The following is a 26,689-nucleotide window of genomic DNA, read 5'->3' as shown; positions in this document are numbered from 1 at the left end:
GAAGGAAAAATTCCTTTTGGGGGCAGGGTATGCTTTCTTGACACAGACACAAAACATTGGACTAAACAAACCACACATCTACTCTGCTGTGTTCCTAATTCGGAATGTATTGCTTTCATCTGTGTATTCTCAGAATTTTGCTTCAGATGATGGGATTTCGACACTAGAGATACTTGCTGATACTCAGAAATGTTGAATGTTAGTGAGTATTGCAGATGTGATTCATGAATGCTTTACATCGCTAGCCTTAGCACAGTTTAACCTGCAGTTGTTTCACAAGATCTGACCCACTCTTAATCGCTGCTCCAGCTTGTGATCGGAAATATATTATAGCTTTATAGGGAGTTCTAATATCCTGTCCCCAAAAAGGAACCATTGAACTGGTCAGAGAGATAAACACAAATGCCAAGAGAACTCAGGACCACCTAATCAGCATACTATACAACAAACAGAAGAAAATCAAGGAGGAGCTCTCAGTATTACAGACTCATAAAAAACCCAGCTTCCACACACACTTCCTCTTGGCTGGGCTTTACTAAAACCCAATGAGCCACCTACAAGAATCTCTTCACCTTCTTTCAGAAGAAAAAGGACAATAAACTATCCAAACTCCTATACGCCTCAGGATCTCTCATTCCTGGTACTTTTAACTCACCTAGGCTATGTCTAGACTGCAAGCCTCTTTCGAAAGAGGCTCTTTCGAAAGAGAGCGTCTAGACTGCACGCGGAACTTTCGAAAAAGCAAGCCGCTTTTTCGAAAGAAAGCACCCAGTGAGTCTGGATGCTCTCTTTCGAAGAAGCCCTATTTACATTCAAGAACGCCTTCTTTCGAAAGAGCACTTTCGAAAGAAGGCGTTCTTCCTCGTGAAATGAGTTTTACCGCCGTCGAAAGAAAAGCCGCGTTCTTTCGATTTAATTTCGAAAGAACGCGGCTGCAGTCTAGACGCAGGTGAAGTTTTTTCGGAAAAAGGCTACTTTTTCCGAAAAAACCCCTGAGTCTGGACACAGCCCTAGCAACATTGTCACCCTATCCAACCACACTCTTATCCCAGAAGAGGAATCTGTCCTATCTCAAGGACTCTCTTTCTGCCCCACCACTCTCACAAATATGATTCATTCTGTGAAGGTCTCTTTGTGCCACCTCCGCCTAAAGGAATATTTCTAGCACACCAATGTACAACACATTGACACTGCAGCCTCTCCCCTCGCCAATTCCACAAGAGGAAGGCTTCTATGTGGACCCCTATTGACAGTTGTAACGAGAGTCTTGACTTCTACATTGATTGCTTCTGCAAACGTGCACGGGCTGACGTTGTCAACAAACAACATCATATAATATATAACCTTAGTCATGCGGAACGCAATGCTATACATAGCCTCAAAAACAATTCCAACATCATAATCAAAGAGGCTGACAAAGGGTGCTGTGGTCATGATGAACAGAACTGATTACGTACAAGAAGCGACTAGACAACTCACAAACACCGGATTCTACAAGCTTCTCTCCTGTGATCCCACTAAAAAATTCCACCCCCCCTAAAATAACTGCTCATGAAGCTCCCTGATAGTGCTCAGGACCAAATTTACACAAACACCCCGTCTCTTATATCTGGCCAGGAGTTTTCTATCTGCTACCCAAGATCCACAAACCTGGAAATCCCGGACGACCCATCACCTCAAGCATTGGCACACTTACAACAGGATTATCTGGCTATATTGATTCTCTCCTCAGACCCTATGCTACCAGCACTCTTAGCTGTCTTCGAGACACCACCAACTTCCTGAGGAAACTACAAAACATCAGTAATCTTCCTGAAAACACCATCCTGGCCACCATGGACATAGAAGTTCTTTACACTAACATGCCACGTGAAGATGGATTACAGGCTATCAGGAACACCATCCCTGATGACACCACTGCACAACTGGTTACTGAGTTCTGCGACTTAGTCCTCACCCACAACTATTTCTGATTCGGAGACAATTTGTATCTTCAAGTCAGCAGCACAACCATGGGCACCTGCATGACCCCAATGTCTTTATGGCTGACCTTGAACAATGTTTCCTCAGCTCTTGCCTTCTAACACTTTTACTCTAATTTCGCTACATTGATGACATCTTCATCATATGGGCCCCTGGGAAAGAAACCCTTAAAAAATTTCACAGGGATTTCAACAACTTCCACCCCACCTTTAATCTCAGCCTGGATCAAACCACACAAGAGATCCACTTCCTTGACACTGCAGTACAATTACATGACAGACACATTTCCACCACCTTATACCGGAAACCTACTGACTGCTGCTTCCCTCCCAGACATATTTCTCAATCTATTATTGACAGCCAAGCCCTAAGATTGGATTTGCTCCAATCCCACAGACAAACACCTACTGGAGCTATATAGAGCATTAAAACTGAAATACCCACCTGGAGAAGTAAAAAAACAGATCGACAGAGCCAGAAGAGTGTCCGGACATGAACTACTTCAAGTCAGGCCAAGAAAAGAAAACAGAACACCACTTGTCATCACTTATAGCCTACAACTTAAACTCCTCCAATGCAACAATATACAAGCTATGAACAACCTATCCTGGAAAATGGCCCCTCACTTTCACAGGCTTTGGGGGAAAGGCCAGTCCTCACCTCCAGACAACCCCCTCATCTCAAATAAATTCTTTCCAATAACCATGCAGCACACCTCCATCATAATCATCCAGGAACCCCCACCTGCAATCAGACCTGGTGTCAACTCTGTCCACACATGAAAACAAGTGATTTCATCACTGGACCCAACCACATCAGCCACCACATCAGAGGCTCATTTAATTGCACATCCACTAATGTGATTTATTCCATCAAATGCCATCAATGCCCCACTGCTATGAATATTGGCCAAACTGGACAGTCTCAGTGGGTACGTCTAAACTACATGCCTCCGTTAACGGAGGCATGTAGATTAGACAGATCGGCAGAGGGAAATGAAGCCGCGATTAAAATAATCGCGGCTTCATTTAAATTTAAATGGCTGCCCCGCTCTGCCGATCAGCTGTTTGTCGGCAGATCGGGGCAGTCTGGATGCGCCGCGTCGACAAAGAAGCCTTTCTTGATAGGCACAGGTAAACCTGGTTTCACGAGGCATACCTGTGCCAATCAAGAAAGGCTTCTTTGTCGACGCGGCGCGTCCAGACTGCCCCGATCTGCCGACAAACAGCTGATCGGCAGAGCGGGGCAGCCATTTAAATTTAAATGAAGCCGCGATTATTTTAATCGCGGCTTCATTTCCCTCTGCCGATCTGTCTAATCTACATGCCTCCGTCGACGGAGGCATGTAGTCTAGACACACACTATGGGAGAGAATTAATGGAAACAAATCAGATATCCGAAAAGGCAACACACAGAAACCTGTTGGAGAACACTTTAACCTTCCTGGGCACTCGGTGATGGATCTCAAAGTTACCATGTTGTTTCAGGTCAATTCCACAAGCCAAATACACAGGGAAGCATTGGAACTTAACTTCATTTACAGGTTTGGGACCCATCATAAAGGTATGAATAAAGACATTACCTGGCTAGCACACTACCTTCCACATCCTAATGACTTAACCAACTAAACAATGGATACTTAAGAACAATTTGCACCTTCTCTATCAGCTTCAAGTAACATGAACACTCTAACTGACTCCCCCAGCTTTTTCCCCCATTCCCTATTTATTTTGGAACTGGACCTTTACTAACTCCATTCAGCTGAAGAAGTGGGTTGTGCCCACGAAAGCTCATGATACCAGCTACATGTTTTGTTAGTCTTTAAGGCGCAGCTAGACTATTCGTTGCATTTTAAGTTTTTCCCCGGGCATGGTTATTACCAGTCTATCTGGGATAAATTTAAGGCCACAGGTCAATGGGAGACTTCTTTGTCAATGTAGTTTTAAAATATGACTTATAGAAAGGCAAGACTGAAGACTGAGTTAGCCTTATGACACTATGAGAACATAAAATACAGAGACGGAAACGTTTGTACAAGTGCTAAGTATTAAGTACAAGCTCCTAATTACCGTAACTGATTGGAGGGGTGGAAGAGAATCATTTCATATATGACAGAGCAAAATGTAATAACATAGGGCAGGTAAATGACTTGCTCCCCAAATTAAAAAGTCGAACCCAGTTAATTATATCTCAGCTAAGAAAAATAGCAGCGAGAAGATTGTTTTAGATTGGTGAAAAATTAATGAACTCTTTAATGAACTTTGTGGTAAATTACATGAATGAGAAGTAACTTCATAAAGAGATTGCTTTTTAAAGCAGAGATTGGATTTTCTAAGTGTTAAAAGAAAAAGAAAGAAAATAATGCCAGCATGTGGGGATACTCCAAAACGGTGGTTCCCAACCATCAGTCCACAGACTGGTGCCAGGCTGCGAACCACTGGCCCATGGAGCTGGGGTATACCGTGGGCAGGTGGCCAGCGGCTGCCGGAGCTGAAACTGGCTGTTTGCGGCGGCTCTCTGGGGCTGAAGTCAGCTGCTGTGCAGAGGCTTGGGTGGCTGGGTTGCAGTGTTCGTAGCTTCCTGTCTATGGTTCTATAGTCCTGTCATATGCACCAGTTCAGTAACAGCAGAGCACAAAAATGTTGATTTCAGTCCTGGAAACAGCTAGTGGAGCCAATGCTTCCAAAACCCTGGGAATGGTGGTTGTGTGTGGAAGCAAAGCATAGCGTAAGAGTTGCCAACTCAAAGCTTTCCAACCAGTGGTATCTTCTAATCCTTTCCCCCCTCCCCACATTGTTCTCAAAAGTCCTTTATATCAGAAGGTGAAACTATCAACCCCCCAGGCTATTTCAGCTCTGTTTTAAAACATGGGCCCTCCGAGCACAATCAACATCCTCAATTTCTTAACATGACCTTGCAAAAGAGAAGAGAAAGTGTTATCTTGATCCCAGCAACCATGACTTTGGCCAGGTCCCAGGATGGAGTTTGACAAAGACGTGTTTGGATGTGAAATTTTATTTCAGAGAATGGCCAATCATTCAGGGTCAATGCTGACAAGAGAGGATCTGTTAATTTCTAGAGTACACAGGACACAGAGGCCAAAATTCTTTTATCTACCCACTTTATACAATAATGAAATAGATCCTCTCCTATGCAAACGATGGCAGAGTTCCAATGAATAGAAGCTATCCCGCAACAACAAATGTATTTGGATAATTGAGAGCTCAGATAATCATATCATTACACAAGGAGACATGCTCATAGTTCATTAGAAGGAAAGGTCTGGCAAGGGAAAGTTCAGATCACTGGCATTTTAATGCACATCAGAAGAGAAGAATTTGTGTTATGGAAGAAATCCTTTCATGTGAGTTGAAGAATAATATCTGAGGTCTTATTATCCTGTAATGTTACAGGGCTGTGGTATAATTACTGTGTCTTTGAACATGAACCCTGCAGGGGAATAAAGACCCCACCCCTTATTTCCTTGTACATCAGCATTAACCTTTCTTGGATTGTGGCTCTGGGCATCAGGGAGAGTGCAGGGAGGACAGAGGGGGAGAGCAGGGGATGTGTACTCCATTGTGAGAAAATTAGTGGGCGATGGAAATGAGGGGTGGGTGGATGGAACCATTTCTGGATCCTACCCCCAAAATATAGATCAGCAGAGCTGGCAGGGCAGGAAGTATTCTGTGTCCTGTCTCTATCCTGTAGCAAGGAGGAATTGTGTTTCTCTGGATGGCAAAACTACACAGTCCATATACAGGGCTGACCCCTCTCGGGTTCAGTCTGCTTGTCCCCCATATAGCCCAGGTTCTGTCACAGAATTCTACTTTAAAACCACTGTGGTAAATCTAATCTCATACTGAGCTTACAACAGTTGCACTGAAGCTATTTGTATATAAATAGGCAACAATTTGTAATGAAAGTATGTTCCACCCAGAATTGTGCTGTAACTATGGTAACTTACATTGAAAAAGATGCATTGTAAATCTATGAGCCACGCATTTAGGAGAGATTTAGTTGTACGAGTAGCTGATTTATGAATATTCCAATCATGTAAAAGACAACTTCTCATAGATTTTTTTTAAATAGAGCAGCTGTTGTCACTAGGACTGTTCTAGTCAGCATTATTCTGAAAAGAGTCTAAAGATTTCTAAATTTTATTTTGTCATATTTCTAGCAATATTGATAGTTTGGAGATGTAATCTGAATTCTTTTTGCTTTGCAAGATATAAACATATTGTGTGTTTGTTTACTCTAACTTTTAAGGTTCTCCTGTTCCATACTCTACTAACTTCCTCGTGTATTGAAAGAAAAGATAAACATTTGTTTTTGTTTAAATAAACTGGCCTGATGCTGAATTGGTCCCCAGTGGCTGTTAGCACTTGGAGAACAAATTCAGAAATAAAAGGTCACCCCATGGGACTTTAGCTTCCCCTATCTGTGATGTCTCCTAGACCATGTCTACACTACAGAGAAGATCATAGCAGCTGCAGTCAAACTTGCGGGGTTTGAATTAGCGGGTCTAGTGAAGACCCTCTTATTTGAACTGAGAGGGTGCTCCCATGGATGCCAGCAGTCCTGCTTCTCTGAGGAGTCAGGGAAGTCCAAGGGAGAGTGTGCTCCCTTTGACTTCCCTCAGGCCGTGTCCAGACTCAGGGTTTTTTTCGGGAAAAGTAGCCTTTTCCCGAAAAAACTTCCCCTGCGTCCAGACTCAAGCCGCGTTCTTTCGAAATTATTTCGAAAGAACGCGGCTTTTCTTTCGATGGCGGTAAACCTCGTTTCACGAGGAAGAACGCCTTCCTTCGAAAGTTCCTCTTTCGAAGGAAGGCGTTCTTCAATGTAAAGAGGCCGTCTTCGAAAGAGAGCATCCAGACTCGCTGGGTGCTCTCTTTCGAAAAAGCGGATTTCCTCTATCGAAAGATCCGCCTGCAGTCTAGACGCGATCTTTCGAAAGAGGCTCTTTCGAAAGATGCTTTCGAAAGAGCCTCTTTCGAAAGAAGCCTGCAGTCTAGACATAGCCACAGTGTGGACACACCAAAATTGGATATAAGATACTTCAACTTACGCTACACAATTAACGTTGCTGCAGCTGCATATCTTAATTCAAACTTATCCCTTAGGGTATAACCAAGCAATCTAGTAGTGACATAGTCCCTTCCAGTGTTTTACAAGACCGACAGACGATAAAGTAATTGAACAACTTTCCTTGTTTCTCATTCTGCCCTAAATCCACCAGGGGGCCCTCCATAGATTCATAAATGGGTGGGAAGGTAAGTAAGGGTAAAAAAAAGAATGGACTTGGAATGGGGGAAGCATCCTTCCTACCAACCCCCTCCAATATGAACGGAACTACAGGCAGCATTAGTTTCAGTGCTCCTATACCTGCCCTTATCGTGGAAACTCCATTTAGGGGAGTCCTATGAGCATCCAGCTATAGAGGAAACCCTGGTATCTCAATTCCAATATGCTGTGCCTGGCAGCTGAAGCCAGGTGGGGTGCCCCCCCCCCCCCAGAATTAAAGCAAAGGCCGAGAGCTTCAGCACAAGTGCTCTTGGGCACCCGTGGACCTGCTGAGTTCTATGGGTCTTACAGGCCACTGTCCTATCTGTGGGAAAGGAGCAATGATTCTGAGAAAGAGGCAAAGCAAGGCTGTATCACCAAGACTCATCATCATATCGGGCCACTCATGTTAGCAGTCTCAGCAGAAAAGCTGCTGGATGAATGTCGGTGGACTGAACTGCCCCTTCCAGCTCCGATTTCAGAGACTGGTGGGACAAAGGGTGGGAGGATGCTCCCACTGCTTCTGCTTGTGGGTGTTAATATGCCACTGAGATTTCGTGGACAATTACAGGACACTTGCGTAACGTTTGCAGTTCGCTGCCCTCAACCTTCTTCCTGAAAACAAAAGCTTGTACAGCTTGTACAGCTGCAGGGCTTCATCTTTGCTCCCTCTTTTCTCTCTCCTGCTCTGATACACAAGGGCCGTGTCCAGACTCAGGGGTTTTTTCGGGAAAAGTAGCCTTTTCCCGAAAAAACTTCCCCTGCGTCCAGACTCAAGCCGCGTTCTTTCGAAATTATTTCGAAAGAACGCGGCTTTTCTTTCGATGGCGGTAAACCTCGTTTCACAAGGAAGAACGCCTTCCTTCGAAAGTTCCTCTTTCGAAGGAAGGCGTTCTTCAATGTAAAGAGGCCGTCTTCGAAAGAAAGCATCCAGACTCGCTGGGTGCTCTCTTTCGAAAAAGCGGATTTCCTCTTTCGAAAGATCCGCCTGCAGTCTAGACGCGATCTTTTGAAAGAGGCTCTTTCGAAAGATGCTTTCGAAAGAGCCTCTTTCGAAAGAAGCCTGCAGTCTAGACATAGCCAAGCAGTCCAGCGTGGGCCCCTTCCTACTCTTTATAAAAGGAGATCACTTGATTAGCAGCACGGAATCCTTTCGCACACAACTTTACATGCGCCAGTTCCCATATTACCATTTTCTGTGGGTTTGCTCTTTGCATATGAACCAGGGGAGAGAGAGATAGACGCCCTCATGAGTTTTTAAAGGTGCTTTGTTGCTTTTCAGAAGTTAACTGCAGCTCCTCACATTGGCTGCCATGTACTGCACACACACTCGGACAGGACTTGTCCATTTCATTTTATTTGATATAGTACAAAGTGCTGTGCCTTAGTAGTTTGGATCTCGGAAATAAATTGCAGGGGGAATCACATTAAAGAGATGAAGTCCATCTTCGCTGCCATGATGCACACAATCTTAGCCAGGCCCAGATGGCGGGGGGCAAAGGAGGCAACTACCCCAGGGCCTAATAATTCAAAAGGGCCTGGAGTCTCTGGTCAGCAGCTGTGGTGGTACCCTGAGGCCCAAGCCCTTGAAATTGCTGCTGGAGCATCACACAGCACACTCTGGGAGGCTCTTATGGCTGCCTGGGGAGATGGAGGCTCTATATGGTGTCCTCCATGCAGTGCTGAGGGGTGCTGAGGTCCGGGTGGTACTGAGGGCCAACTGCCCTCAGCTCTACCCCTTCTGCCTAAGGCCTTGCCACTTTAGGGAGCACAGAGCCAGCCCTTTCCCACCTTGCATAGGGGCCCAGCATGGCTATTGGCTCTCCTGATCTTAACCCAGTCCAGAAAGGCATGGGGTGGCTATTTCAAGAGTGTGAAGCACTGTGATCTGCTGGACTCAGCACAGGGTTACTTATATTCTACATGAGGCTCTGAGTCCTTCATCACCCACCCCATGATCTTGGTCAAGTCAGTAGCAACTAAACTTTCAAGAATTCCCCACTGATTTTGGCTGCCATTAACTTCACTTAGTGAGTGAGGTACTCGCCACACCTCACAAATCAGGATGGATTTATTTGTCCTTGTGATACAGTTCAGGGCAACTGCACCTGTATTCTCCATGGTCCTGTATGGGCACCTACTTGTACGCTTCTGGCTCCCTAACCATTGCCTCGCTTGGGAAAACTCGACCACGGGATTTTCCTGTGGTAACAAGTTCATGAGTGCCTTGGCTCAGACCAAACACAGCCATAAATCTGAGTCACTTCTTTATATGGTTTAGGTTTTTCATCTGTGTACCTCCGTAGGGCAAAGCTTCAAAAGACAGTTCTTACATAACTGAAGTTTACAGCAGTATACACCTCCCCTCACGGGCTTCCTGGTAAATCCACTTAACTATAAAAGTTCATATTGTTGAAAAGAGTCCTTTGTAACATGTTCTAGGATTTATATGAGTCAGATCTCCACCCAAGAGACATTACTTACAATCCCATAATAATATATAAATATATGTATTATCAACCATTCGGCAGTCAGACTACAGGCCGTGGGAGTGAGAATTCCTTCCTTGGTGTTTCCATTGTGTGTCAACACTGCAATAAAACCACCTGTAGCAGCCCAGGTCATCTGTCTCAGACTCATGCTGCAGGGCAATAAAAAGTGCAATGTAGACATTAGGGCTCAGGCTGGTGACAGGGCTCTGAGACTATGGGAAGGCCCCAGGTTTCAGCCTGAGCCCCAAAGAAGACACAGATGACAAAAGACATGGTACTTCCTCATGGAAACTCGTATTTCTCTTTCCCTTTGATTAAAATAAAAGCCAGACCAAAAAAGCTTTAGCGAGAGCAGATTGGATCCCAGCTAGCAAAATTAGCTGTAAAGCCTTAGGTTTGTGATAAAGCCTCCTCTGCGCTGCATAGCCCAAGAAGTGAAGAGGAATGTTAGGGTGTGTCTAGACTACCTAGTTTTGTCGACAAAAGTGGACTTTTGTCGACAAAACTATCCCAGTGTCTACACTACCGCTGAGTTCTGTCGACATAACGTTGACAGAACTCAGCAGTTTTGTCGACGCTGGTATACCTCATTTTACGAGGCATAACACCTTCTGTCGACAGACTCTGTCGACAGAAGGTGTTATTGCCTGTAACGTTGCGTCCAGACTACGGCGTTCTGTCGACAAAGCAGCTTGCTTTGTCGACAGAACTCAATGTGTCTGGACGCTCTTTGTCGACGGAAGTTTTGTCGACAGTATCTGTCGACAAAACTTCTGTCGACAAAACGCGGTAGTCTAGACGTACCCTTAGAGAAGAAACAGGTGTCCCAGGAGTGGATGGGATAAACAGAGCTGCTTTATTGCCCATGCACGTTAACCTCGGACAGTCAACACAATGTCCGAGTGGCAACAACCTGGCGCCAGTTACACCCTTTTATCTATTTTGTATTTTAATTTACACGTCTATCATTGCTTTTCCTAAAACCTTATTTAGTAATGTTAATTCCCATAACATGAATATTAATAAACAAATAACGAATATAATTATACCTGCCCCTAATTACTATTTACAGAATTTCTAATTGAATCAAAACTTTTCTACACTACAAACTGACTAAATCAGCAGGTGACAGAGATTACAAGAAATTTAACCCGGAAGATATTTTATATGGTGCCCATGAGGGTAGGTAACAGACACAACAAAAAAGGGCAGCTGCATGCTTTTCTATTTTTCTAGGCTGCAAAAACGAAGGGAAAGAGCATGTTCAAGGGTATTGCCTACTGTGGCTGAACTCCTTACCACTATCCCAGACCCCTGTTCATTTTACATATCCCAACAAGGGAAGGGACACATTTTCTTCTGTTATAACTGGAAAAACTCATGAGATTGGGGTTTCCTTGCAGGATTCCCTGTGCTCTTCTGTTACTAGTCAGACCCAGGAGGTGTGTGAAAGTGAAAAAAAAATTACCTGAACTTTATTCCACAAAGATAAAGGTCAAGGCCAGTTTATATTTTGTTTGAACTGACCTGCCCATCCCTGTTTATGAATGCATTAACATTTTCCTATTACTTTGTTTTATGGAGCCATCTGAGTCTCTGCTGACTGGCTGTTTCTGCTAGGGCTGGGCAGAGGGTAGCATCTGATGCAACGAGACACAAATTTCACATGATTGCTCATGTACAGGTCTGGGTCACTAGTGTAAAATATTTGCACAACAGGGGAATTCCTTAGGCTGTGGTCAGGACCTGGGTAAAACTTAGGCACTAGAAGCCAGGAAGCTGAGTCCCAAGACCTAGAGTCACATAGTTACACCAGCAAATCGGCTTTCATTAAAATAAAAGTTTCTTGGTCTCGTAGTTGGACAAAAAAGCTTGATAGCATCACCCAGAGCAGTCATTGCAGTGACCTAAGTCTACAAAAGCTTCAATTGCCCTCAAGTGGAAGAGCAGCCTGTGCACCTCAATGGATTGTTTGTTGCTAACCCAACACTAGTAGAGATCTCTCCCAGGAAAAGTGCAATAGGCCCAACCTGCTCATCCCAGCGGATACACATCAGCTTCTGGGATACATACTGGAGGACTCTTCCCCTGCTGTCATTTGAAGAGGAATAAACAAACCCCATGAAGCCACCACAAGAAATACAGAGCGGAGCCACACTGCTTCTATGATGTTGTGGTAAGTTAGAGGCTCTGAATTTAATCCAGACCTGAGGGTCGTGTCCTTATTCAATATTCAAGAGCAGAGATGGGATCAACTGGAAAATAATTATATCTGAATAGCTTCCTTGGTGTTTAGAGCTGGGACTTGGAATCTGAGTCTGAATTTTATTTTACAGCTCACTCCTATCTTGTGAATGGTCCACACACCAACTGCCCCAAAGTTTGAGAGTGGTTAGACCCATATTCACTTTGGGTCACATCTCCCATTAAAAGCATTCATCCATTCTCAACTCGAATAATTTAAAACTAAACAAGCAACATTTTTAAATTCACAGGTGTTTTGTTTCGAGAAGATGCTGAAGTACTCAGATGATGAAGTGAAGTCCCTACAGAAGAATTTTAACCTTTACCATAAGATTCCCATTCAGGCTCATGCAGACAAGCACAACCCAGCTCCTCAGGATGTGGACCTATGGAAATCCATTGCTGCTGTCTCAATGTCTAACCTTGCTGAGAAAGTGCTAACATCAAAGGAATGACAAACCCCACAACTGCTGAAATTAGCATTGGCACACACTGGTGCATTTACTTTTAAGAGTAGCTTTTCTGAGGGAAATACACGATAGATATTGTCTTTAGCATTTAAAGAGACAGTAAGTAGTTTAGGTTCAAGACTGAGATTTTCATTTAAGAAAAACAAAATCACTCCCTCCCCAAAACCTGAATAGAAATGTTATGTACTAATTTCAGGAAAAATGGGAATTTTTGCTTGAATTCAAATCTGTTGGAAAAAACCCAACCCCACCCGATTGCATTGGTTCATGAAAATCAGAATAGGCACCTGACAATGACCAGAAAGTGAAGCCAACCCACTTCATTTTACTGTCTATGCTGAGAGTCCAGTTTCTCGAAGTTCTGGGTGATTCCTAAAGATTCCTGACCTTCCCCAGTTGAGGGGTTCATCTACCAGTGTCACCACTACAGGTGGATCTCTGTTTGCCCCTAAACGAAATAACATCTTCATTTGTTGAAACTGAAGATTTTGCAAAATTTCGTTTTCATTATTTTTCTTGGTTTCCCTCACCAGCTCAAACCACCCTGCCTTTTCCATAGCACCTCTTCCTCTACCATCTTCTTCCCCTGCTTCAGTAGCAAAACTGAAAAAGAGGAAACAGTGGTGAATGGGGAAGGAAAACTTCCAATGTTTTGGTAGAACATTTTTCAAAAAATTTCAAAATCAGTTATTTTGGAAAACCCTGAAGTAAAATGTTTCCAGTTCTACCCCTTCTCCTATTTTTGACCAGCTCTACAGTTCCATTCTTAATGCTAATCCCATTCTCTTTGTCCCCACTCCATGCTCTCCCTGACTTGCTTACGTCCACTAGTCCAGTTAGCTGACCGCCCTGTCAGACCAACATTCTCAAAGCATGTTAGCACTTTGAAAACAGTGGAAGTTAAGCACCTAAATACCGTATCTTAAGGATGTGGATATTGGTGAATGAGATCTTTCATTCCTCATATTTGTCCGTGACATAGTATCCCTTTCCTTATTGGTAAATATTCAGCTTGGTACTTTGGCAGGTTTCTCACTGTTTCAGCTGAGGACAGTTGGGGTGTATCTACACTGCACCGTTATTTCGAGATAACTAGCATTATTTTGAAATAACAATGCGAGCATCTACACAGCCATTCCGTTATTTTGAAATAATTTTGAAATAACTAACGGCTTATTCTGAAATCTGTAAACCTCATTCTACAAGGAATAATACCTATTCCGAAATAGCTATTTCAAAATATGGCATGTGTAGATGCTCCACTGCTGCTGTTTCAAAATAGCCCCTCACCAGGGCCGTTCTAAGTTATTCCTTCCCCATGCCTCCTGGGGCCCTAAATCCAGATAGCATGTCTACATTAGGGAAGCCTACCTCACACTAATTTTGAGGCTTCCATGCAGTGTGGATTTGCTATTTCAAAATAGCTGTGCAGTGTAGATGTACCCTTGCTGTCTTTTAATCTTCCCCTTTTTTTAGTTTTCAAAGCTTCATGCATTATGTGCCTCTTATTCAGCAGGGCTGCTATAGGAACAGTGATCTTCAAAGATAGTAGCAAGCTGATTGTCCTGCTAAGATCTCATCATCAATTTAGTTGAATATCAAGAAAAGTAGAAAGTCCCACTGAAAGAAAAACGTTGCATTTATTGGGTAGAGAGTTGCTTATCCTAGTGTTAAAAAGAGGATCAGATTGGATATGGTTTGTTTTGTCCATCCCTAGATGCCGACTGTGTTCTCCAATTCTATTGGGGAAAGGACATCTCTTTTCTGGACTTGCAAATGCTTTTATCTGTATATGTGTTTTATTCTTTGGGCTTGATAAAATGCACCAATTTCATTGTTCAGGGTTTGAATATTTTACTGATGAAATAAACCTATCCGCTGATAATCTCAAGAAAAGTGATTTCTCTCAGAGAATATTTACTTCACTCCTATACTGGAATTAGGCCAATGTCCATCCGGATTAAGGCCCATCATTCATGAAGAAGTTCTGGTAGATTTTAAGAAAGGAAAAAATCAGGCTGAAAAATCCTGGTAGTTCAAATAGGTTCCAAGTATTTCTTATTACAGGAGATCAGGACAAATGAAAGTGTTTCCCCTTAATTTTGGTGTCTAAATGCTGGCACTGATTTCTTAATCCTTGCTTGGGACTCTGCCCCTACAGCAGCTTCATGGAGTTGGCCATGTTTTCTGTGTTTTTAATTGAATTTTTAAAAGGTTTAATGCTATAAGAAAAGGGATGTTAATCAGTTTAAATTACAGCATTACAACATTCATTCACCCACACAGCCTAAAATGCCCATAAGTGCTGACTAGAACCCAAAAGAAAGATTTACAAAAAATCAAAATTAATCTTCAGGTTTTATGAATCAATCCTCAAAATATATCAGAATGCAAAGTGCTGTTCAGTCACAAAGACAAGTCTGCAATGAATATCTGATTTCACTAGGGAATTCTGGAGATGCTCCTAGGCTTTTGAAAAGAGTGATTTAGTTTGGTTCTAGCAAACACAGTACAGAGGAAACTAGCCTTGTGCTAACACTGAACATTTTAAGATAATCACAATACTCCTTACTTTAGAGAACAAGTAGATGTCTAAACAATTCATTTTAAAAGGTCCTCATGAAAATGGTGGCTAGAATTTCAAAGAAGAGGATAACCACTTCATATGTTTTTGGATTATTGTGTAGAATTTAACAGAATTTTATAGGCTAAGCTAAAAAAAATAACTATGTTGTTTGCAGTACTCTTGTAGTTATTTTAGTCCCAGGATTTCAGCGAGACAAGGTAGATGAATTAATGTCTTATAGTGGACCCAAGGGTGCCAGAATTGGTGTGGGGGGCAGGGCCCTCAGTGTTGGAAAGTGGACTGGCCTAGCCCATCCACTTTTCTCCACAGGCCAACTCTATCCCAAATGCCTTGCTATACAGGCAGTCCCCGGGTTACATGGATCCGACTTACATCGGATCCCTACTTACAAACGGGGTGAGGCAACCCCGCACTAGCTGCTTCCCCCCAGCAGACCAGGGAGACGCGAAGCTAGCGCCCCCCCCCCCCAGCAGACCAGGGAGATGCGGAGCGGCTTTTCTCAGCAGACCCCTCAGCTTGAGAATAAAGGACTGAGGGAAGTGAGATGTGGGAGAATAAAACTGAGCTCTGGAGAAATGTTTGGCTAGAGTTTCCCCTACAATATGTACCAGTTCCAACTTACATACAAATTCAACTTAAGAACAAACCTACAGTCCCTATCTTGTACGTAACCCGGGGACTGCCTGTACTGGCCCCTTTGTATTTACTTTAACACTTACCCTCCTTTTCCAGACTTGTATCACTGGCTCATTTGGATTTTCTCTATCAAAAAAATAGAAAAAGGATCCTATTTAATTGCATTGTTGAAAACATGCACCTTAACATTTCTTAGAAGTGAGATTCAGAGCACCAAATCCATGTTCCCCACACAAAAACTGAGCAAAGGGGCCCCGTGAGGAGAACGTATAGCAGGTGTGTACAGACTTTTGTGCCTCTTTGCATGGAGCTTTTTCTGAGTTTCAAGCCATGCACATCTATCCAAAGGGGAACAGGATTGAAGCCTATAAGTGTCAAGACTGCAATTATTATTGGTGGTGGGGGGAGGGAAGTCTACACTTTGAAATGGCCTCAGTCAAGTTCATGCTTGAATCCATGGTGAGAAAAAACAAGTCATTGAGAAAAATGGGCTTCAACTGTTCTGGTTATTTGGACAATACAGTTTATTTCTAGAAGAGGATAAGTTATCTTATTATTTTCCCCTGCTTCAATAGTTCTTTCACGCATCCCCTCTACTAGGGAACGATGCTCGTATTAACATGCACAGCCGTGATGATTTCATTACGGGATTTTCTTCGGCTTCATGCATAATCACATTGAAAAATAATGAATAGTCATTTATGTCTTGTCAATTGGTAATGTGCAATAATAATGGCTGAGTACTAGTTTAACCCTTACATCATCCCTGAGGAAGGCAGCTTGGTGGGAGGTAGCCTTGGAGAAAGCAGCTAGTCTACTTTTGATTTACTCAAGGGAGATCATTTTGAATACCAGACTTTTTCTATATACAAATCCTTAATTGAGGACTTTAGTCTTTACTGGATCTATTGTGCATCATCGAGATGGAAAATTTGGGTTTCAGTCTGATTTTTGATAACACTGTATTGCTGTTAGGCTTGGATAGGTTCAGCTGCTTTTAGATTACTTAGAGTATTTCCCTGAAGTATTTTACTTGTCCATCTAGAGCATTTTCACAGAACATGGGCAGGCTTTGACTTACGTTGTGTTAGAGGCAATTATATTGTTTCTGCATAATAAAGACAGATTATGCAATGCAAAGACAAAGCAATGGTGTTATTCTTTGCTGGGAAATAGGTCTAATCCAAGCAGTCTCTGTACTGATCTCTGACCCCTGCTCTATCAATAGTTTAAAACAAAGAGGAGGAGCAAAAGGAAAAATGCGCCATGTCCTGTAACCAGTGTTTAAAACTTTGGATGATGAAATGAAAGTGGGAGTGGGAGTAGTATACACTAGCCCATTGGGATTGGATTTACATTTGGCAAAAATATTTTTTTACAGTAAATCACTTATATTGTGTTGCAATGAGTTTAACTTGAGGTAGCCATTTCAAAATACTAGCGTAGACAAGGCAAGTGGTGATTTTACCTTGGGGTAAATGGTTGATGTAAATACCAGCCTGCAACCCAATGATTCACTTTGATTCATCAAGGTAAAACTACTACTGAATCAAAGCTGCTTTGGAGGCCCTATTATTTTACGAAAGATAGTTCTGTCATGGTAGCTAAGTCTTTGTAAGGAAACTCTTTTATACCTCATGCGAAGACAAGTGCAAAGTTTCAAACAGCAGCCAAGGGAATTAGTTACATGATTCCCAGTTGTATTAATGAATCACATGAAGAAGTCCTGCTCCACTCTTTCAAATTTAAGAATTAGGGTCAGTGGGTTTTACTACTAACTGGTGTTCATCAGCAATATCTGATTTTTGAAATTTAATATTAAAGCAATAGTGAGTGAGAGAGATTAATAAAAGCTTTGATGAACAAAGCCAGCAAGTGCTTTCTGGAGGCAATATTCTACAGACAACACTGATGTTTAAAGCTTGTTGGCAAATTTCATCCTCTCTGTGCCTGATGGAGCAAAATCTTTTCTGAGTTTCCTCTTAAAACCCTGTTGCAGTGATACTGTAATAGCTGTCACAAGACTAACTTAAATTTAGATGCATCATATCTGCTTTACTAGGGTCAATGGAGAATTTGCAAAATATGTACAGAGTTGACTAGACTTTTTAAAGGCATAAAGTAGAAAAAAATTAAAAGACTGCTTGATAGTAGTATAAAATTTCATGATTACTCTGCTATACCTGATTAGATTGGCACGTTTTCGCCTCTGAGCCAATATTAAATAGCACTTGGTCTTTGTACAGTGTATAGGAGAGATTCAAAAATGCTTCTAATTAATTTAGAGTCTGTTTCATATTATATTTTAACAACTACGGCAAGCTGTATGAAAACAATTAAACATCTCTCTTAGGTAAAATAGCCTCATCAACTGCTAAAGTGACCCTCACAGTGAAAAAATACACCATATGGGGTCCTGAATGCCATACAACCTTCCTGTATTCGAAATAGAAGATAATTTTTTCTCTATAAGACTTGAAATTAAAGTTAAACCAAACCACCTTACATAATATTTATACATTGTTTTATGATCTATTTTATGCTATAACACCAAACAGATTCAACACTTGTTTTCCAATGGCTACTGCCTGGAGGCTTGGAATACTCCTGATATTTACAGGCAGGAACCACTAAGCTCAAGTAGATGGCTTGTGAATAATTAAACATAAACATCTGCTCCCTTTTGTCAGATGGAGACAGCATCCTCTCGAAACATTTGCTGATCCGTCTTATCACGCTGACTTCACTTCTACAAGATACAGATTTCAGGTGAAAGATTGGGGACTAGTTGTAGTTTGCCGTTGAGAAATCATTCCTTACACTTACAGTTCTTTCCCTTCCCTCTCTGCTGTCTCTAATGCCTTCCATTCCGTCAGTCTTTAAAATACCTCAACCTGCCAAGCCCCCAATGTGGAACAGAACAGATGACAAAGAGCCTAAATGACGGACAGTTATTCATGTGGGAAACTAATAATGTTAAGCACTATTTACACTGAAGAAAGGAATTCCTTTTATAAACCTCAGTTTCATGATTTCTTGCTCCTGTTGTAAATCATTTTCAACACTAAATTGGTGTGGAAAGAAGGTGATTTTGTGACTATAATGAGTGATGCTTCTCTCCTTAAGGGGCATGTAAGGGAGAAGTTGGAAGTGATTTTATAGTTGACATTAATGGCATCATTGGCTGATGCACCATGTGATCATAAGCCCTTAAATCAGTAGTAAAACAATGTAAATGCCAGCTGCCCAAACACTTGATCTGCGTAGACAAGAGGCATAGCATACATTTTCAACAGGGAGTAGTGACTTTGGGGGCTCAGCTTTAAATACCTGAGGGCCTGACTGTCGTATGGTTAGTGCTTACCACATTCTGGCCAATGGAATACTTTAAAACAGGAGTGGGGACCTTTTTAGGGTCGGGGGCCACTGTCCCACAGAAAAATCAGTCAAGGGCCTCACATAAGTGAGAAGCAAAACCAAGCAAAACCAACCAACCAATCAAAAAAACCCCAATTCCCTCCCCCCCAAACCCTAACCCTAACCCCAATCCTCTCACTGATGGGGCTCATCTACACTGGCCCCTTTTCCGGAAGGGGCATGTTAATTTCAACTATCGTAGTAGGGAAATCCGCGGGGGATTTAAATAGAAAAGCCGGAAAAGAGCGTCTACACTGGCCCCGATCCTCCGGAAAAAGCGCCCTTTTCCGGAGGCTCTTATTCCTACTTTGAAGTATTGCCAGCAGATCCAAAGAAGTGATTATTCCCCTTTATTCAGCTCTGGTGAGGCCACATCTGGAGTATTGAGTCCAGTTCTGGGCCCCTCAACTAAAGGGAGGATGTGGACGCATTGGAGAGGGTCCAGCGGAGGGCGACCAAAATGATTAGGGGGCTGGAGCATATGACCTATGAGGAGAGGCTGAGGGATTTGGGTTTGTTTAGTCTGCAGAAGAGAAGAGTGAGGGGATTTGACAGCAGCCTTCAACTTCCTGAAGGGAGGTTCCAAAGAGGCTGGAGAAAGGCTGTTCACAGTAGTGATGGATGGCAGATCAAGGAGCAATGGTCTCAAGTTACAGTGGGAGAGGTCTAGGTTGGATATTAGGAAGAACTATTTCACTAGGGCTGTGTCTAGACTGGCAAGTTTTTCCAGAAAATCAGCAGCATTTCCGGAAAAACTTGCCAGCTGTCTACACTGGCCGCTTGAATTTCCGGAAAAGCACTGATGATCTCATGTAAAATCATCAGTGCTTTTCCGGAAATACTATGCTGCTCCCATTCGGGCAAAAGTCTTTTTCCGAAAGACTTTTGCGCAAAAGGGCCAGTGTAGACAGCATAGTATTGTTTTCCGCAAAAAAGCCCCGAACGCGAAAATGGCGATCAGGGCTTTTTTGCAGAAAAGCGCGTCTAGATTGGCCACGGACACTTTTCCGCAAAAAGCACTTTTGTAGAAAGCGTCCTGCCAATCTAGACGCGCTTTTCCGAAAATGCTTTTAATGGAAAAGTTTTCCATTAAAAGCATTTTCGGAAAATCATGCCAGTGTAGACATAGCCTAGGAGTGTAGTGAAGCACTGGAATGAGTTATCTAGGGAGGTGGTGGAACCATCCCTAGAGGTTTTTAAGTGTCGGATTGACAAAGCCCTGGCTGGGTTGATTCAGTTGGAATCGGTCCCGCCTTGGACAAGGTGCTGGACTTGATGACCTCCTGAGGTCTCTTCCAGCTCTGTGGTTCTATGATTCTATGACAGTCCTATGAACTGAGGTACATTCCTTTGCATAGAGTCCTAACTCACATGTTACCCAAAATCATCAAGGATCTTGATAGAGACCTGCAGCAAACTGCTACCTTCCTCCTGGAGCAAGGGAGACTCATTAATTGCATAGCTAAAGTCGAAGTACTTTAACTCGACTTTTGGCGCTGTCGACACTGCAGGAAGTCAAAGGGAGAACACTGTTCCTTCGACTTCCCTTACTCTTCGTGGAAGCAGGACTACCAGCATCGACCAGAGTGCCTCTTTCAGGTTGAACAAGCTTGTCTTCACTAGACCTCCTAATTTGACCCCTGGAAGATCAACAGCTGCAGCTTTGACCTTCTCTGTAGTGTAGATGTACCCCAATTGTCCCACTGGAACTGTTATAATTACTTCCACCTCCCAGGATGTATGTTAAGAAAGCTATGCAAGAGCATCATCTAAAACAAAAACCAACCAACCAACTAAAGCTGCACCTTCCCATGCAACAGCAGCACTGTCCTATATGAAAAGTAGAGAGCTTGTTACCTATGCCAATATTCACCTTCTGGGAGCAATCCCATGTTTGCAGTGATAATCACCCTTTTTAGAATTACTGGTTATTTGCATGTGCTGTTTTTAGAAAGTACGACAGATTGACCTATGTAATTATTTCATTATTCAAAGATCTTTAAGTGATCTATTTTTTGGCTTCAATTTAATGCCACCAGTTAAGTGACTGCCAATTTATCTGTGTGTTTTAGGACAGGCCATTAATTCAGATACTTCCCAGTGACTCCTATTCAGAATAACATTTGTTCCATAATTTTCTGTCTTACTCTCACTGGATTTTATAGGAAAAGCCTAATGTTTAGCTCCCATGCTTGATTGGTTAGAGTAGGCTTCTGGATACAGATCTGTATCTGCCTGTCTTCTCTGATTCTCTAACACTACCTGCTTTTCACACCGAAGAGGAAACAGACTTTACATATTGTTTTTATCTAGGAGACTTATCAGAAAAGTCACTTCAGAGTTAATGCTGGTATATTGCCACTTAGACAATAGACCTACTAGCTAGTGCATTTCTCCTTCATAGGAACAATATTAATAATGTGAAGAATCAGCACATAGGGGTTATTCAGCACCAACAAACAGAGATGTCATTTTGCTTCCTATATTCAGGAACAGGTAGAATTTTGCAGCAGCAGGATCTGAGCCAATGGTATAAAGTTCTGGATTTCTCAGAAATCTTGTTAGTGTGCTTCTGATGGGCCCTCCTTTGTAGAGAGTCAGCTGTTGGAGACTATGGAAAACCATACCATTAATTTCTCCTTGTTAGATCTGCCATTTGTAGGAGAAGGATGGGGGCATTTGTCCAGATTCTCTGTTGCCTGAAGACTTCTTCCCCAACAACAAGTTTTGACACTGGGCAGAAATCACTGATTTCTATAGCCATGGAATTCCAGTAAATTAAGAAGTCTGCCTATTCCACTATTCATCCATGAATATGGTGCTGTCTCTCTCACCCCATATATATCAATTAAAAATCAGCTACTCACTGTCTTATTCGAGAGAAGATAAATTTTACATTCATAGCATCACATGGACCTGGAGTCCTCAGATCTTGTAATGATTTGTTACTCTATGTCTGATGTTCAGTTTTACACCCACTATATTACTTTGAATTAAAAAGAACGCATTAAAATGGTATGCTCAGGGCTGTCTGCTTTAAAGAAAAGAACAAAGTTTCAAAAACAAAATGAGGAATAGTTAGGAGTTCATATAGGAAAATACTATCTTACCACTTGGTGTCACTCTTAACCTGTATTTGACTCAACTCAAAACTGTTTCTATGACAGCAGGAAATATGTTGGTAATCAAGAAAACTGTCAGACTGGGAAGGATTTCACCAGCCTTATTTTGGAAACAAAATTCAGATGTTCTAGGATTCAAATAGACTGACCTAGCCATTCTCTAGAGGATGGATGTCTACTGATATGTTCTTTAAAGACCATGCAGCCTCTGAGATAAAGACAACTACCATTTATAAGTCTTACACTCTAGCTTGCACGTGAGCCATTACACAATTGTTTGATTTGTTCCTGTCTCCTCTGAGTCTTAACACATATTAGAAGTGGAAGAAGACCTCAGTAGCTAACTTAGTGTATTGATAGAAATGTAAATTAATTCATTGAAAATTCTGCCACAATATCCGTGCCAGCTACTTTAATTGCTGGGTGGCCATGCATTATGCACTTTAAAAAAATCATAAAATTTCAAGCTGTCAGAAACCAGGTGATTTGACAAAAATAATGTATATTTTAAAGAAAAGGAACTTCACAGGTAAGCCAGTCTCATAGGACATATTCATAGTATAGTCAGAATGCATCAACTATAATACTGAGCTCTTGCTGTCTTATTTACCTATGTTGTTTTTCAAATCTTGGATCCAGTTTTTGCATTCAGTTATACTAGTATAAACCTGGAGTTATTCCAGTGAAGCCATAGTCAACAGCATAGGCCAACGTTTCTCAAACTGTGGGTCCTGACCTCCCGGGGTCGCGAGCAACTTAGAGAGGGATCGCAAACAAATTAGAGGGGGTCATGAGCAACTGAGAGGCTGGTTGCAGCAATGGAGAGGGGGGTCGTGAGCAACTGAAAGGGGGGTCACGGTATCACAAGTTTGAGAACCCCTGGCATAGGCTATATGCAGGAACCTATATAGGATCGAGTGAGGAATAATACTGCAGAGAACAACCTCTCTCTAATCTTGCTTTCTTGGCCAATGGAGTCTGCCCTCCTTCCCCACCCTCCAGCAGAGAATTGATGTTGGCACTTTCCCGTCCAGTCTCCTCAGTATGGCTGTACTGATATTTGCTATCTCAGCCATGGCGGATGAATGGTTTGAATATGGCCCTATCAAACTAACTCTTTAGCATTCTGATTCTTCATCAGACTAACCGCTTGATTGGCAAGCAGCAGGGTGTTCCTAGGTGTTTAGAGTGAGGTAAGCTTAAGACAGAAGAAACGTTTACTTTAGTGTTAAAGAGCCATATCTGTCTGCACTACAATGACAACACGGCAAGAAGCAAGTCTGTAGCATATTTATGTCAGTTCCCAGAGCACAGTGCAGCTGTGAAAGAGGGAAGTGCCCACTCATGATACAGCCATCAGCAGCTATGCTAATTAATTGGAGAAAAATGACTCTAGGGTTCATATCCAGGTGTTTCAGTGATAAAAATCATACAGTCAAAACCTACATTATGCATCCAGGAGCTGACCTGTCCAAGCTTACTAGCAGAAATATGACAAATATAATCAATTCCTAGACAGCCCCAACATTGCCCCTTCAAACTATTCATTAGTTCACTCAGAAAACAGCTACTTTAATTAGAACACTAATAGAATTACATTTCTGGGCTGAATCGGACCCTCCCACAGAAGAAATTGCTGGGAAACAAATCTTTATTGGATTTCCTCATCAAAACATTGACTGATTATTCCACCAAAGGGAGGGTTTTACCCACTCCACGTGGAACAGGTTAAGGGGCCATAGAGCCCCACAGATCTCCTGGGACCCATCAGATATCTCCAACTTTTATAAAGCAAGTCTCTCAATCTGCAATGATCTTCATGCAGGCAAAAGGAGCTGCTATAGTGAGCTCTCTGAGGTTGTACTGTAAGAGCTTGTCTACACTGCAGAGAAGATAGAAGCAGCCATATTTGATCTTCCAGGGTTTGAATTAGCTGCTTTAGTGAAGACATGGTAATTTAAACTGAGAGGTGCTCCTGTTGATGCCTGTAGACCTGCTCCTATGAGGAGTAAGGGAGTCGAAGGGAAAGTATGCTCCCTTCGACTTCCCACAGTGTGGACAGAGCCAAAATGTGGTTTAAGATTCTTTGACTCCAGCTACATAATTAACATAGCTGGAGCTGCATATCTTAATGGGAACTGATCCCCTAGTTGTAGATCTAGCCTAAAGCAATTGCAATACTGGGTCAGACCACAGTTGCCTGAACTGGATGCTTCAGAAGATGATGCAAGAAGCGCACAGCAGGCAGATATTACACAGCCTAACCCCAAGGAAAGTGTCATGCTAATCCTTTATAGTTTGAGTTTGGTTTATATACAGAAGCATGATCCCAACCCTTCCACCCCACTTCTAAATTATTTTAAATTTTAACTCATCTCTTTGGACATATTTTTATTCATATATACGTCCAATCCTTTTTTTATGTAACTACATTTTTGGCTTCAGTGACACATTGTGACAGAGTTCCACAGTCTAATTACACACTATGTACTCTTAATCAATTGCATCTATTTCATTGGGGTGGTTATTTTTCAATGGTTCCTTTTATAACAGAAGTTTCAATAAGAATAAAAAAGGTTGATCAGAAATAGTTTTAGAGTATAAAATAGTCCTGGAGTAAGGTTTAATCTGCAACTTTTCAGGCTAGATGCTGCCATTAGGCACAATCCTGAGGAAAGTGAATTATTGAAACTGCATCACAGGGGCTACGTCTACACAGCAAGGTTTTTGTGCAAAAATGGCTATTTTTGCGCAAAAACCTGCGGAGTGTCCACACCTCAGATGTGCTTTTGTGCAAGTAAAACAGCAGTAAAATGGCAGAACACTGGGCTTTTGCAGGTATAGGTAAACCTCCTTCTGCGAGGCCTAACTCCCTTTTACGCTACAGCTATTGCACAAAAAAAAGTGTGGACGCTTCAGAGAGGTTTCTTGCACGAGAAACCCCTATGAGAAAAAGCACAGGTGCTCTGAGGGCCATCAGAGCTTTCTTGCACAAGAGTGTCCATGCAGTGCTGATGCTCTCTTGCACAAAAGCACATCATTTTTGAGGTGTGGACGTGCTCTTGTGCAAAAGGCTTCTTGTGCAAGAAGTCTGTAGTGTAGACGTAGCCTACGAGTACATCTACAAAGCAGGGATAAAGTCAAATTAAGTTATGCAACTTCAGTTATGTCAATTGCGTAGCTTAACTTGAAATACCTTAACTCAGCTTTCGGTGCTGTCTACTCAGCAGGAAGTTGAAGGAAGAACACTCTTCCTTCAACTTTCCTTACTCCTCATGAAATGAGGGTTACGGGAGCTAGAGTAAGAAGTCCTCCATCTCAACATTATTTTGAAATAATGGCTTGCTGTGTACATGTATTCTTTGTTATTTCAGAATAACGTTATTCTGAATAATAATAATAATAATAATAAAGTTATTCTGAAATACCTTAAGTGTAGGCCTGAGAGGCACTGTGCCTCACAATGTCCCTATGATCCTCATTTCCCTCCCTGAGTCTCCCTTGTTTCAGGAGAAAGGTAGCAGTTTGCTGTAGGTCTCTATCAAGATGCAGCTAGCACAAAAGGGACAAGTTCTTACTCCCCTCTCTGAACATATCATCTAAAGTACGCACAACCTAGCCCTTCTAATTTTTTTTAATCAACTGCTAATTAACTTCCTAGAGTACTTCCTGAACCTTTTGTAGTTCTGATTAGTAAACCTTTTATTTGTCATCATTTATTATTCTTTTTTACTATTGGTTTGTGATGCACAGTTCAAATTGTAGGTCTCACAGATTGCACTATTCTATTCAATGCACTTTCTTTTACTGATTTTTTCCTTATATAATACAGAAATTTTATTGAAGAGGCAGTAAGGTGAAGAATATTACTGAAGGCATACACTAAAAGGAGCAGTACGTAATTGGTAGAAAACCATTAATTGATATACAACACATAATGATGATTCTGTGGCCAATATTTTAACATTTTACCAACCATTCTTTTTTTCTCTCAGTGTAATTATATGAATAATCAGCTGGCTAGAATAGTTTATATCTGTTATTCACTGCCCCAGCGTAGTCTATGATCTGTCTTAGCTCTGATAACATCAGCAGCGCTGGAACTGTTAATCACTTTGTATGATTCAACCAACCAACCATTGACTGAGTAACTAAAAAACAAAGCAAGAGAATAACATTCATCATGAGCGTGAAAGTGCAGAGAAACCTTACCTATTAGAGATTGTCAACCATTTGCAGAAGAAAGGTGCATTGATAAAAGCTATTAAAAACTTGAATTAATGCATATTTTATGGACTCCACCACATTAAGGAGAAGATTAAACTTAAAGATGTTCATTTCAGATTTTACACAGCACCGTTATGATTTTATTTTCATCCCTTGAAGTAACATGGGTGTAATGCCAGCAGATCAATTATGTTACAGGGATGAACCATCAATAGCAGTTTTGCAATC

Source organism: Pelodiscus sinensis, chromosome 7, assembly GCF_052426305.1.
Source record: "Pelodiscus sinensis isolate ZL-2025 chromosome 7, ASM5242630v1, whole genome shotgun sequence".
NCBI classification, from domain to species: domain Eukaryota; kingdom Metazoa; phylum Chordata; order Testudines; family Trionychidae; genus Pelodiscus; species Pelodiscus sinensis.
Note: the sequence above shows the minus strand (reverse complement) of the source record.